The 11,448-nt window shown below is 42.9% G+C and overlaps 1 long non-coding RNA gene across 1 annotated transcript; it reads right to left on the reverse strand.

Moving 5' to 3' along the window:
* Window positions 1–1,158: 1,158 nt before the first annotated feature.
* Window positions 1,159–6,440, reverse strand: LOC145554477 (uncharacterized). The gene is made up of 4 exons (XR_014090443.1): window positions 5,654–6,440; window positions 4,679–4,788; window positions 1,313–1,612; window positions 1,159–1,233 (listed from the first exon to the last, which is right to left on the reverse strand). It is a non-coding gene; the product is annotated as an uncharacterized LOC145554477 (long non-coding RNA).
* Between the last annotated feature and the right edge of the window lie 5,008 nt (window positions 6,441–11,448).

Consider the following 11,448-nt stretch of genomic DNA (forward strand, 5'->3'; position numbering starts at 1 on the left):
ATGAATTTGAAAAACAATGTTTAGAAAACTTGACTCTTGTTGTTAAATTAACTTCATGAACTTTTAATTTCTGAGTCGAAACCAAAACCATTTTCTTGTTGACTTAAATTGATTTGCAAGCCAGCAGGTGGACTTTCATTTCAATCTGGAGAGACTCAGATGGAGAAAACAAACAGCGATTAAAAGGGTTTATTGACATGAATGAATTAAAGTTCTTTAAATGACGCATTTCCGATGCTGATTAAGGACGTCATCCCCCTGGGATGATGGACGAGCATGATGAAATGAAAGCTAAGACTCAGAAATGAGGAAGGGAAGCTGAGAAAATACAGAAAACAAAATTTCGGTGCGAGACATACAGTATGATTTGAGATTTGAAATGGGTGATTTCATGTAATAGCTGTCAGACTAAACAAAGGCTGAGAGAGGGCAGCAGAAGATCGGAGAGACAGCTCATCAGCGATGGTGTTAAAATGACCAGGACTATAATGAGCAAAGATGATTAAATTGATGCCAGTTGATGACATGAGAGATATTGGTGGAGGTTCGGCGTTGATGGTTCAAACACCGCAGCTTTATTGCGGAGTGCGACGATGTGGGATCTCTTGCAGAAATGACCCCTTCAGGATACAGGTTGCTGCATTGGAAGGTATTTCACAAAATGCTGTGGACTCGAGCTGCTGAAATGAAGGTTGACGCTGAACCAGCTGCTTTGGAGATCCCCCCCAAAATGGGCCATCCAACACAGTAAATTAGAATGGGAAAAACAACAGGAGATTCCATCCTAGACTCTCCATGCAAGTAAAGCTTCTGAGACCAAGAAAATACCCAGAAGCTCTAACAACTTAGACAAACCTAAAATCTTTACCAAAGAAAAGTGAACACTTTGTTAAAGATCTGAATAAATAGCACCTGCAAGACTATTTAGGTCTTCTGGTTGGCTCTGTACTGTATCTCCTGAATGAAACATGAAGCAGCAATCAGCCTCTATGCATCATGAGTCTGGAAAAAAATTGCCATATGTGAAACACCAAAACACATTCTTTTAAATTGAGGCTAAACCACCTTCTGTTAAAGGTTGTGTCATGATGGGTCCTAGTTTCTTTACCCACATACAGAACACCACCAGCAGAACAAATGATCAGATAAATTAAATTTATTTTAACAATGATGCGAAGATTGTCTGGTTCTTGTCCTTGGGGTTGGCAAGGAGCAGACGGAGTTGTCTGTACCCTGAAGAGCAGTGAAAAAGAGATGGTGAGTTTGAGGTTGTCTGAAATCGGAACTTCGAGAAGAATTAGACTGATCTTACTTGGAGATAGATTTCCACCAGGGGGTTAATACAGTGGGGCAATACAGTGGTTTCCAGGGTATGGTCTTGGTTCTTGGTTGATGATGTAAAGGCTGCGGTGGAGGGCGGACAGGTAAGTTCAGGCGTGGAGGAACGAGGAGCGAACCGACTGCCAGCTGAGAATCCAGGAACGGTTTATGGTTAATCTGCAGAGACGAAGAAGGGACTGAGGCAACCAGTGGGCAGCGTCACAAGGGGAGAAATCCGGAAAGCCAGGAACACGGGCTTGACGGGAATTTCCAAGGCATCACAAGGAAACACCTGAGAGAGAAAGGCGACAAGGATAAATTACTAGAAGCAACTTCAGAGATAACACTGAGAGCGAACTCAGAGGGGCACAGAGTACCATTACCAGGGCTTAAAGTAAAAAAAATCCTGAGCCTGAAACTTATAGTGATATAGAAATGAACTATACCGTTGCTATTGCCACAGTTTAATAAAAAGTGTCTTTGAATAGTGAACAATTACTTCTAACAATACAATTAACAAGCTAAAGACTCAAACTTAAATAAGACTTCAGTACATTTCAACTCAAAACAAAATGTAAAATGTCTGTGTCCTAAAGGTTTGACTTACAGGCAAAAATCCCTCAATATTAAGTAAGAATCACTTCAGTCAATGTTTCAGCAAGTAATTTAGAACATACAACATTACCAACTAAATCAGTGTTTTTGGCCCAGCGCCCCCCCAGCCTTCATCCAGGTCCCTCACTGCCCCCCACCAAAGAATTTGTAGGCTACTTTGCACTGATTATTATTTTATTATTAATATTACTATCACTATTGTAGATGTTTTGATTTTTATGCTTGTTTCTGTATTTATCATCAAAAATAATTTCTCAGAAAACAAAAAAGCCATGTGAATAGAAATTATTTTCACAGGTGTCTATGAAAAATTTAATGAACATTCAAGTTAAACTTGGTAACATCAGCCAATCAGAGTGGAAAAAATATTCTTATTCTTTGCCATTTTCTAGTTATTAAATATTCCACAAAATGACCAGATAAAAGATGTTCAACATGCCAGTTTAAACTTTGAACTATTTGCAACATTAAAACATGGATAGAACTATAACTACATTAATCATAGCTCTTCTTCTCTTCAGTGTTTGTCAGTTTCTGATAGTGCAGCTCTGTGCTGCCTTCAGGAGAATGGGACATCAGAGCATCATCCATAAAACTTCACCCACATGGCATTTATTGTGCAAACCAGAGCTTTCAGTGGAAAGTTCCAGATCCTTTTAATGCCATACAAATATGAGACAGAAACATGGATTATATCTTTATATAGACCTGTCTATTGATTATAGATTAATAGTTTTACTGGACAGAAATTACAAAGAACAAATCTGGTTCTTAATCAAATCCTAATGAGTCAAATTGAAAGTGTCATGGAGTCATCAGCCTCATGACATTAACACTGACATGAAAAATAATATTGAAGAAATAAATATATCAAATCTAATTAAAAACATAAATAAGTGATCAGTTCTTTACTGTTATGGTCTGTAAGATATATTTATTCTCAGTACTAGATGTGGTCTCAACAAACCCATGACATTTCAACAATATTATTTTACCTTTTATCTGGAAATAGTGTCTGTTTATTCTTGCCATACAGTCTCTGTATTAATTATTGCTCAAAAGGTCTTGCCATACCAGTTTATTCTTCTGTATTTACTTTAGTTTCTTAGTTTATTCTTGTATTTTGTTCTTCATTCATTTCCATTTAGTTTCATTTGATTAGTATTATCCTCTCTTGGTTTATTGCTATGTCCACTTTAGTTTATTTCCTGTTGCTAGATTTATTTGATCGTTTATTGACCATCAGTAATCTTCACTCATCACCTGCTGCACTGCCTAATCGTCATGTGTTGATTTTTCACTGTTCGGTGTCGGATTATCTGTTTTTATGCCATAATTCACATCTAGTTCGTCGCTCCGTTTTATGTCCTGCTACTCCTGTTTCAGAGTTTTGCACAATGTGCGCCTCGTTTTTTTGTTTGTTTTTAAGCCTCTAAGGTGCAGGGCGGTCGGGAAGCGTATCGATGGGGAAAAGGCAGACTGACATAAACCTTTTAAAACAAGGGAAACAATTTTGGTATTTTGATTATTGAAATTTAAAAGTGCTGTGTTGTTCTATCACCCCGTTTCATGTCGGACCACTTACAGCACCGTGTTAACGCTATAAAATGAACGCTCTCTATCGTGGCATCACCCATGGAGGGATTTCTTTATTTCTTTATTTCATATTCATATTTCATATTTCAGAGGGGATACACAGTGAGGGTGTCGTGATTTTAGTAATTACATGTTTATAAGAGTGATTTTCTGTTGTCCTTCCATGGAAGCGGGCAGCATCCAGACGGACAATAAAACACTTTTTAATATAAGTTGCTGCTTTGACATGATCACAGAACTGCCAAAACATATGTACAAAAATCCTCAATAAAACATCACCGGGTGAGACAAACTCCATCTTCTTTCATATCGCATTTGATTTAACCGCCAAACCGAACGCATGTGCTGCTTTTCTACAAACCGTTTTACAGTCATTGGTCAAGAACACGGGAGCTAGAATTCTGATTGGCAGACATCTTTGTCTATTATCTACAGTTTAGTTGAGGTGGGCTGTTTGGTCCAATCCTCGCTTTGCTTGAAAAGCCGGAAGTCTGGCCCCCAGACGGAACTCTTTAAGCCCTGCATTACTGGCAAACACTCAGGCGTTGAAGCGCTGGCAGCCTGCTCCTCATAAACTCCTGTGATGAATCACAGGACCCAGTCATGCCTTCCAGGTAGAGTAGCCTCTTGGCACCATCTAGTGGAAGGACAGGGAAGCAGCAGGCAAACAGAAACCCCTTACAAAAGAGGACCAAAACCCCAGTTTGATCAGTAGTGAATGGAACACTGAACAACAGATGATTTATCGTATAACAATTGGTGAAAGCACTTGAACTGACTTGTTACCGAGATGTGTGACGGATTCATTATCAGCCAACTTCACGTCCTCAGCAGCCACTCTACTGTGCATGACGCCTTCACAGCTGAGGCTAATGAAATAATTCTTCTTCTGTTGTATCAGAAAAACAACAACTCGCGTTAGGTCGCATGTAACGAAGCGTAGAACAGAGCCTGGAGGCGGGGCGCTACACCCTCCCGCCACCAGGAGGCGGTACCCTGCTACAGAGCCGAGAAGGGCGGTGGAAACGCGGTCACTCCGAAACAGAGCCGAACCGGGCCGAGCTGGGTTGGCCGGTGGAAAAGGGGCAATAGTTTAACCAAGTACTGTAAATAAAAAGTTAGTCCACGTTGTGATGATCCGGCAGACCGTGGACTGATGGACGCTGTCAGCTGGTCCAGGTGTTTGGATCCAATGGAAAGGTAATCAGCACAACGATCATGGCTCAGAAACTCATCACGAGGTGTTACGATGCAAACCTGAAAAATTAAAAAGAAAAAACTAATAAATCCTCAGCTCTTTTTGAGAGTTTTGCTTGAAAATAAATTGACAATATCTCAGGAAATTAAATGTGTAAGTGAAATAGTTCTGGTATCACAAAGAAGCTGCAAAAAAAATGTTTCAGAGTTTTAACAACACTGAAGTTACTGAGTAAACTAAAATACTATTACGAAAATGCATGTTAAAATCTGAATACTCTTATTAAAGTGTGCAGCTGAAATTACTTTACACTACTAGCAGCCAAAGCACAGTGTTAGCCTAATATCTGTACCAATAGTAATACAAACAATGATGCATATAGGAGGGAATTAGTTTATAAAAGTCGAGACAAACCTAAATTTACCATTTTCAAAACAAAATGCAGTGGGAGGATGTAACTTCATAACCTCATTTTCTAAGCAGAATCTCAGAGGAAACAGAGGGAAAAAAACGAAAAAAGAGAAATTACGTTGTGTAAAGCAAAAACAGATTATAGCAGCCAAGTGGAAAAATTCACTCTAACGTGGATTATAATTATGAAACAGCAAAGGTAGATGTCATATTTTCGGGATTCAGGAAATACGTTATTTCTACCATTTGTTCTGAGGGTTTTTTATGTGTATCGGTGCCACTTAAACGGCTGTAAAGCGAAGGTTTTGGACCTTAATCTGACTCACTACTTGTGTGGTTTGGATCGGGCTGAAGCGTTGCTGCTCTCGGTTGTTCTTAAATTACCTGCTCGGTATCCGACTGCATGTTAAATGTATTTTATATAATTGTCACATAAAAAAAAGCTAAGGAGTTGCCTAAAAATAATTTCATACTCCGTGTAACACAAACGCATCAACACACGTATTGACTGACCTTGTGCCGAATCGCTGCCTCTGTTCTCAGCCTGTTCCCGTAGCAGTGGATTTCCTCCCGCATTATTTTCCTCCAACAAATTATTCCAGTGAACGAAGCTCGTACAGCTCCCTTTATTCTCCGTCTTCCCATTTCTGACGCTGGATCTTCAATATCCTCAAGCTTTGAAATAGCAGGCAGCTACAAACCAGGTGTTAGCTGTAGTGGCTAAGTTTTGGCTACAGTCCGCTGTCGCCTTGATATCAGCAGGAAAATGAAAAACCAAACAAACAACTTGTGACGGTGCGGTGAGAGGTTGGAGAAGGAGTTAGCAGCGGCGGTTAGCCACTCTAACCCAAAACAGCAGGACGCACTTTTGAAGTATTCCACGCTTTCAATTTATTTAACTTCGTCCACATACAGCCAGATCTCCACGGTACTAAGCATTATATTTCCATACATGAGAAAAGTAACGTTAGTTTACCGCTCTGCACCTCATCATCACCTATGTTCTCTTCTACAACAAAATGGAAGACTAGTTCTTCTTCTGTACAATAGTGCAACAACAAAGGAAATAGGCGCCCCCTTGAGGCGATACCTACTCATCTCTAGGAACCAAACAGCATAATGACTGTTACATATGCCCCCCAGGTAAACAAAGGCTGTCCTCAGCCACACACGACTTCAGACACCAGTACAGAGCAATACATAGCCATAAAACTGCAGTTACACATGGGGCTGGTATCAAATCACACCTGTATACATATCCGTGGATAATGGTAACACACAGTCAGCTTAGGTTCCAAAATGCAACCATACAGTGTTGAACTCTTCTTTGTTTTATGAACACAACCCCTCTAACGAACAGGTAAGGGACAAACGAAATTCTTCCTATTCAACTATGGGTGAAAACAATATTACTGTCATCCCGAATCATCAAAATTCTTTTTCGATTTTGTTTTATAACTACAAAAATTTCAACATAACACATTTAACCTGAACAAATATAACCTTACATATTGTTAAGCCTGTCAGTATGGTAGATATTTGTCCATTTATGGTCTGACCAACCAGTCGTTATTCTGGGATGACGCCGGGCTCTCAGATTGTACCGTCCAGCACAATCTGAAGCTTGGTCAAACTCGGTCTCATCAGCGTTGGTCTCATCGACCCCAGGAGGCATCTGTGAGTGGTGAATGTCATGTGGCACATCACAAAACACATCACCTGGAGGGAGGTCATGGATGGCATCAGTCTGAGGGAAACCGTCCTCAAGGTCATCGTCCATGTGATCCACCTGTGCAGTCGCACTGGCAGTCTTTTTGTAGCTGGCAGAGTCCCAAGTATGGAAAGGCTGCATGTTCACAACATGGAAAACTCCAGCATCGGCTCCCGTTTCAACATCAACCAGTCTGTAGTTCACATCGCTAAGTTTCTGACTGACACGGTAGGGTCCTTTGAACAGCGGTGCCAGTTTAGCCGTAAAATTAGCCAAAGCATCTGATCTTGGGTGAGACTTCACCCGAACCAGATCACCAATCCCAAAGGCAGAATGGCGGCGTCTCAAGTCATAGTAGTGTTTCTGTCTTTTGTGGCTGAGATCCAGCGCAGCCCTGGCGTGGTGATGAGCATCCCTGAGGGTGGCTCTCAGAGTCTCTGGATACTGCACGTCTGGGTCATCCACTCCATCACAGCTTGGTTGAGTGATTAGATCGAGAGGCGTGTCCAGCTCACGACCATACAACATCATGGATGGACTAAGACCTGTGCTGTCGTGCGGAGCTGTGCGAAGAGCAAAACAGATTTGTGGTAGAAACCTGTCCCATGCGGTGTGTTTGTCACTCACATAGGCACGGATAGCTGTTTTAAGTGTCCTGTTCACACGCTCTGTTGCGTTTGTTTGTGGGTGATAAGCTGTAGTAAGCCTATGTGTTGAGCCTAGAGTTGACACAGTGTGTTTAAACAACTCACTAACAAAGGGAGAGCGCCTGTCTGAAATGAGATAGGTGGGGCTACCATGTCTAGCAAATATTTCACTTAAGAACTTGCTAGCTGCAACCTGAGCTGTCGCCTCTCTTACTGCACACACCGCAATCCACTTTGAAAAATAGTCCACAAAGACCAGCAAATAAGCATTCCCTGATTGAGTACGGGGCAAGGGACCCACAAAGTCCACTCCTGTGTATTCCCAGGGTTTTTGGGGTACAATAGGGACCATGAGACCAGCTTGTTTCTGTTGACTTGGTTTTGTGAGTTGGCAGACCGAGCAAGAGGTGACATAACGTTTGACATCACCTGCCATGCCAGGCCAAAAGAACCTGTGGTGTAGTCTCATCAGTGTTTTGAAAACACCGAGATGGCCAGCAGTGGGGTGGTCATGGTAATAGCTCAGCAGGGTTCCACGAAGAGATGTTGGGGCAAAAAGTTTGAGGTCTTTTAATGGGTGCAAACTGCACACAGTCCTTTGGTCCCTGTAATACAGCAAACTGTCATAGACAGTATATTGTTCTTGGAATTTACTGTCCATCAGAACTGATGAGTCTGATTCAATGTCTCTGAGGAGCTGACCCGTCACAGGGTCATCCATTTGCATCTGCCTCATGTGCGAACGATCCGACAATAACACTGGGGGCAGGGAACGGAGGTCCAAACTGCCTATAACAGCGTGTTCTGGAAGGATATCAATGGGCGTGTCACTTTGGTTTGGCAGGGGATTCCTGGAAAGAGCATCAGGAACTGCATTGTGTTGTCCTGGCTTGTGGACAATGGAAAAGTCAAAGTCTTGTAGTCTCAAAGACCATCTAGCCAGCCGGCCAGAGGGGTTTGGACGGGACATGAGCCACCTAAGGCTGTTGTGGTCTGTGAAAACAGTCACGTGAAGGCCCTCAACATATGGTCTGAAGTGTTCCAGAGCCCAAATGACAGCCAAACATTCTTTTTCAGGTGTTGAGTATGGTTTTTCAGCCTTGTGTAGAGAACGACTTGCATATGACACCACAATGTCTCGGCCCTCTTCATCTTTTTGCATCAAAGCAGCGCCCAATCCTAAATCACAGGCATCAACATGAACGTAGAAGGGTCTAGCAAAGTCTGGAAATCTTAACACAGGGGCTGATGTGATTCTGTCTTTTAAAACATTCATGGCTTGCTGACAATTGTCATCCTAGTGAAAAACAGTGTCTTTCTGTGTGAGCTTGTGGAGTGGGTCAGCATGCCATGCATAATCTTGGACAAAGCGCCGATAATAGCCAGTGAGTCCCAGGAACTGTCTGACCTGTTTCACTGTGGATGGGGACTGAAAATCAACGACAGCTTTTATTTTATCATAGTCAGGTTTTATGCCTGCAGGTGTGATGCGATAACCCAAAAATGTGAACTCACTCAGACAGAACTGACATTTTTTCAGTTTTAAAGTGAGGCCAGCTGCTTCAAGTCTGTTCAAGACCTCCTCCAAATCTTTCAAGTGCTGCTCGAATGTGGGGGATGCCACCACAATGTCATCAAGGTACACTGCGCATGTTTTGTAGATCAGGCCCGCCAACACAGAATTCATGAGCCTTTGAAATGTTGCTGGCGCATTGCATAAGCCGAATGGCAGCACACGGAACTGGTAGAGGCCACAGTGAGATACAAAAGCCGTTTTTGGTCGGGATTCCTCTGAAACAGCAACTTGCCAATATCCCCGAGCCAAATCCAGGGTTGAGATGTACTTTCCTCTTGCCAGAAAGTCGAGGGATTCGTCAATTCGTGGTAATGGATAGGAGTCCTTTTGTGTGACTTGGTTTAAACCCTTATTGTCCACGCAGAATCTTGGATCAGAACCAGGTCTATTCACAATCACCACTGGAGCAGCCCATGGACTGGTAGAGGGTTCGATTATGTTATCCTCCAGCATTTGTCGCACTTGATCCTCAATCAAACGCTTTTTGGTTGGTGATGAGCGATAGGGGGGAAGATTTATGGGCTTGGCGGTTCCGGTATCGATCACATGTTCCGCCATTGCAGTGTGTCCAAGATGCCCATCAAAAGTGGAGCTATGGTGGGAAAGAAGATCATACAGATCTGATTTTTGTGTTTCCTCCAGGCTCGCCTCAGCCACTTTTGACTCCATGGTGTCTGACAAAATGTTCAGTGACATAACAGTCTGTTCAACAGGAAAAAGTTCAAGACTGTTGTTCTCATTTTCATCCATGGCAGGACAGGGACTGTCATCAATAAAAACTGTCCTTGTTGGTATATGGATGGTTACTGAGGCTCTCATCATAAAATCCATTCCTAATATGAAAGGAGAAGACAGGTTCTGGATGATGGCAAAGCGTTGATAAAAGCGCTTGTTCATAAAGCCAATACTCAGCCAAGCCACACCATCTGGAAGGCAAGGAGCGTTGTTCGCTAGGCTCACTGGCGGACCCTGCCACTGACGTATTTTTTGTGGACCAACCCTATTAACTTTAATGAGATCCGCACGTACAGCCGAAAGTGAAGCGCCTGTGTCCAGAGTCGCCTCGATGCAGGTTCCATTAAAGTTCAGCTTAGTCTTAAATGGAGTGTTCCAGGTAGCAGTAGAATCATTGTCCTCCACATGACCAAGAACGTGGAATTGATCTGTAGAAAGGTGAGGCTCAGTTAACGTCTGGAGGGAGGATTGCCTCGACGAAATATCCTCCCCCCCTTGAAGTTTCCCGATGGCCTTTGGGGTGCTGCATTTGCAGGTGGGCTGAAGCTTCCATTGTCTGTTTCAGCTTCAGGTGTGTCCAAAAAAGTAGTGGGAGTGAGGTCATTATGGAACCGAGCCGACACATGCTGTTGAATATGGTCCTGATTGCAAGCGGGGCACGTTTTTGATGTATATCCAGGATTTGAGCACTTGTAACAGCGTAGCTCAGCCCTCTGCTGCTTCCAGTGTCTCTTTTGAAGATTCTGGTGGCTATCAGGTCCCAACACAGCATGTAATTCATGAGCCCTGAGCAGCAACTCCATCACAGAAGACACAGGCGAGCCATACAGCGCCACCCTGTATTTTTCAAGTGAATGTTTACATATTAGTTGAATACGCTCTTTTTCAGGTGGTGGGCAACTTAGCTTATTGAACTCACTCAACATATGAGCTACAAATGTTGGGAGTGGTTCATCAAGTGACTGGACACGGTCTAGTATGCCTCTGAGAATTCTTTCTTGGTTGTCAGTGGGCAGAAAAACTGTTCTGAAAAGTTGGCAGAAATGTACCCATGAAGTAATGTGTGAACTAAGGGCTTTAAACCACTTACTAGGTTCTTTTGTTAGAAAATGGGGCAACTCATTTAGAATCTGGACATCAGTTAAATTCAGAGTGGACTTGTACGCTGACACAGCCTGTAACCAGTCCTCTGCCTGCACTTCACCATCCCCAGCAAATACTGGTGGTTCCAGCTTGGCGTGATGTAGTGCAGCAGCAATCACTCTTGTGGTGTTGGTTAGTTCAGCTGAATGAGTCTGTAGGAAAGAGCTATGCAGGTCCCTCTGAGTTCCAGGTTAAGGGTATGGGTTATTCACAGGAGGCACATATGGTGTTGAGGTGGCCACAGGAGCTGCAGGAGACTGTTGTGCAGAAGGTCCACCAGACTCACAGGAATTAACCCTGTCTAGATGATCCAGCATTTTCTGTCGCAGGGACAATGTGTTTTGAAGGACATCCCTCAGTTGCTGGACGTCATCCTTTAATTCTTGTACCTGCTGACAGAGGTCTGGAGCTCTCTGATGTGGTGGTACGGATTGAAGAGACTCAATGTCCATGTCAGAGTCAAAAACAGAAAAATCTGGTTCAAATGCCATTTTGT

The sequence above is a fragment of the Poecilia reticulata genome, chromosome 13, assembly GCF_904066995.2.
Source record: "Poecilia reticulata chromosome 13, P_reticulata-male-v2, whole genome shotgun sequence".
NCBI classification, from domain to species: Eukaryota; Metazoa; Chordata; class Actinopteri; order Cyprinodontiformes; family Poeciliidae; genus Poecilia; species Poecilia reticulata.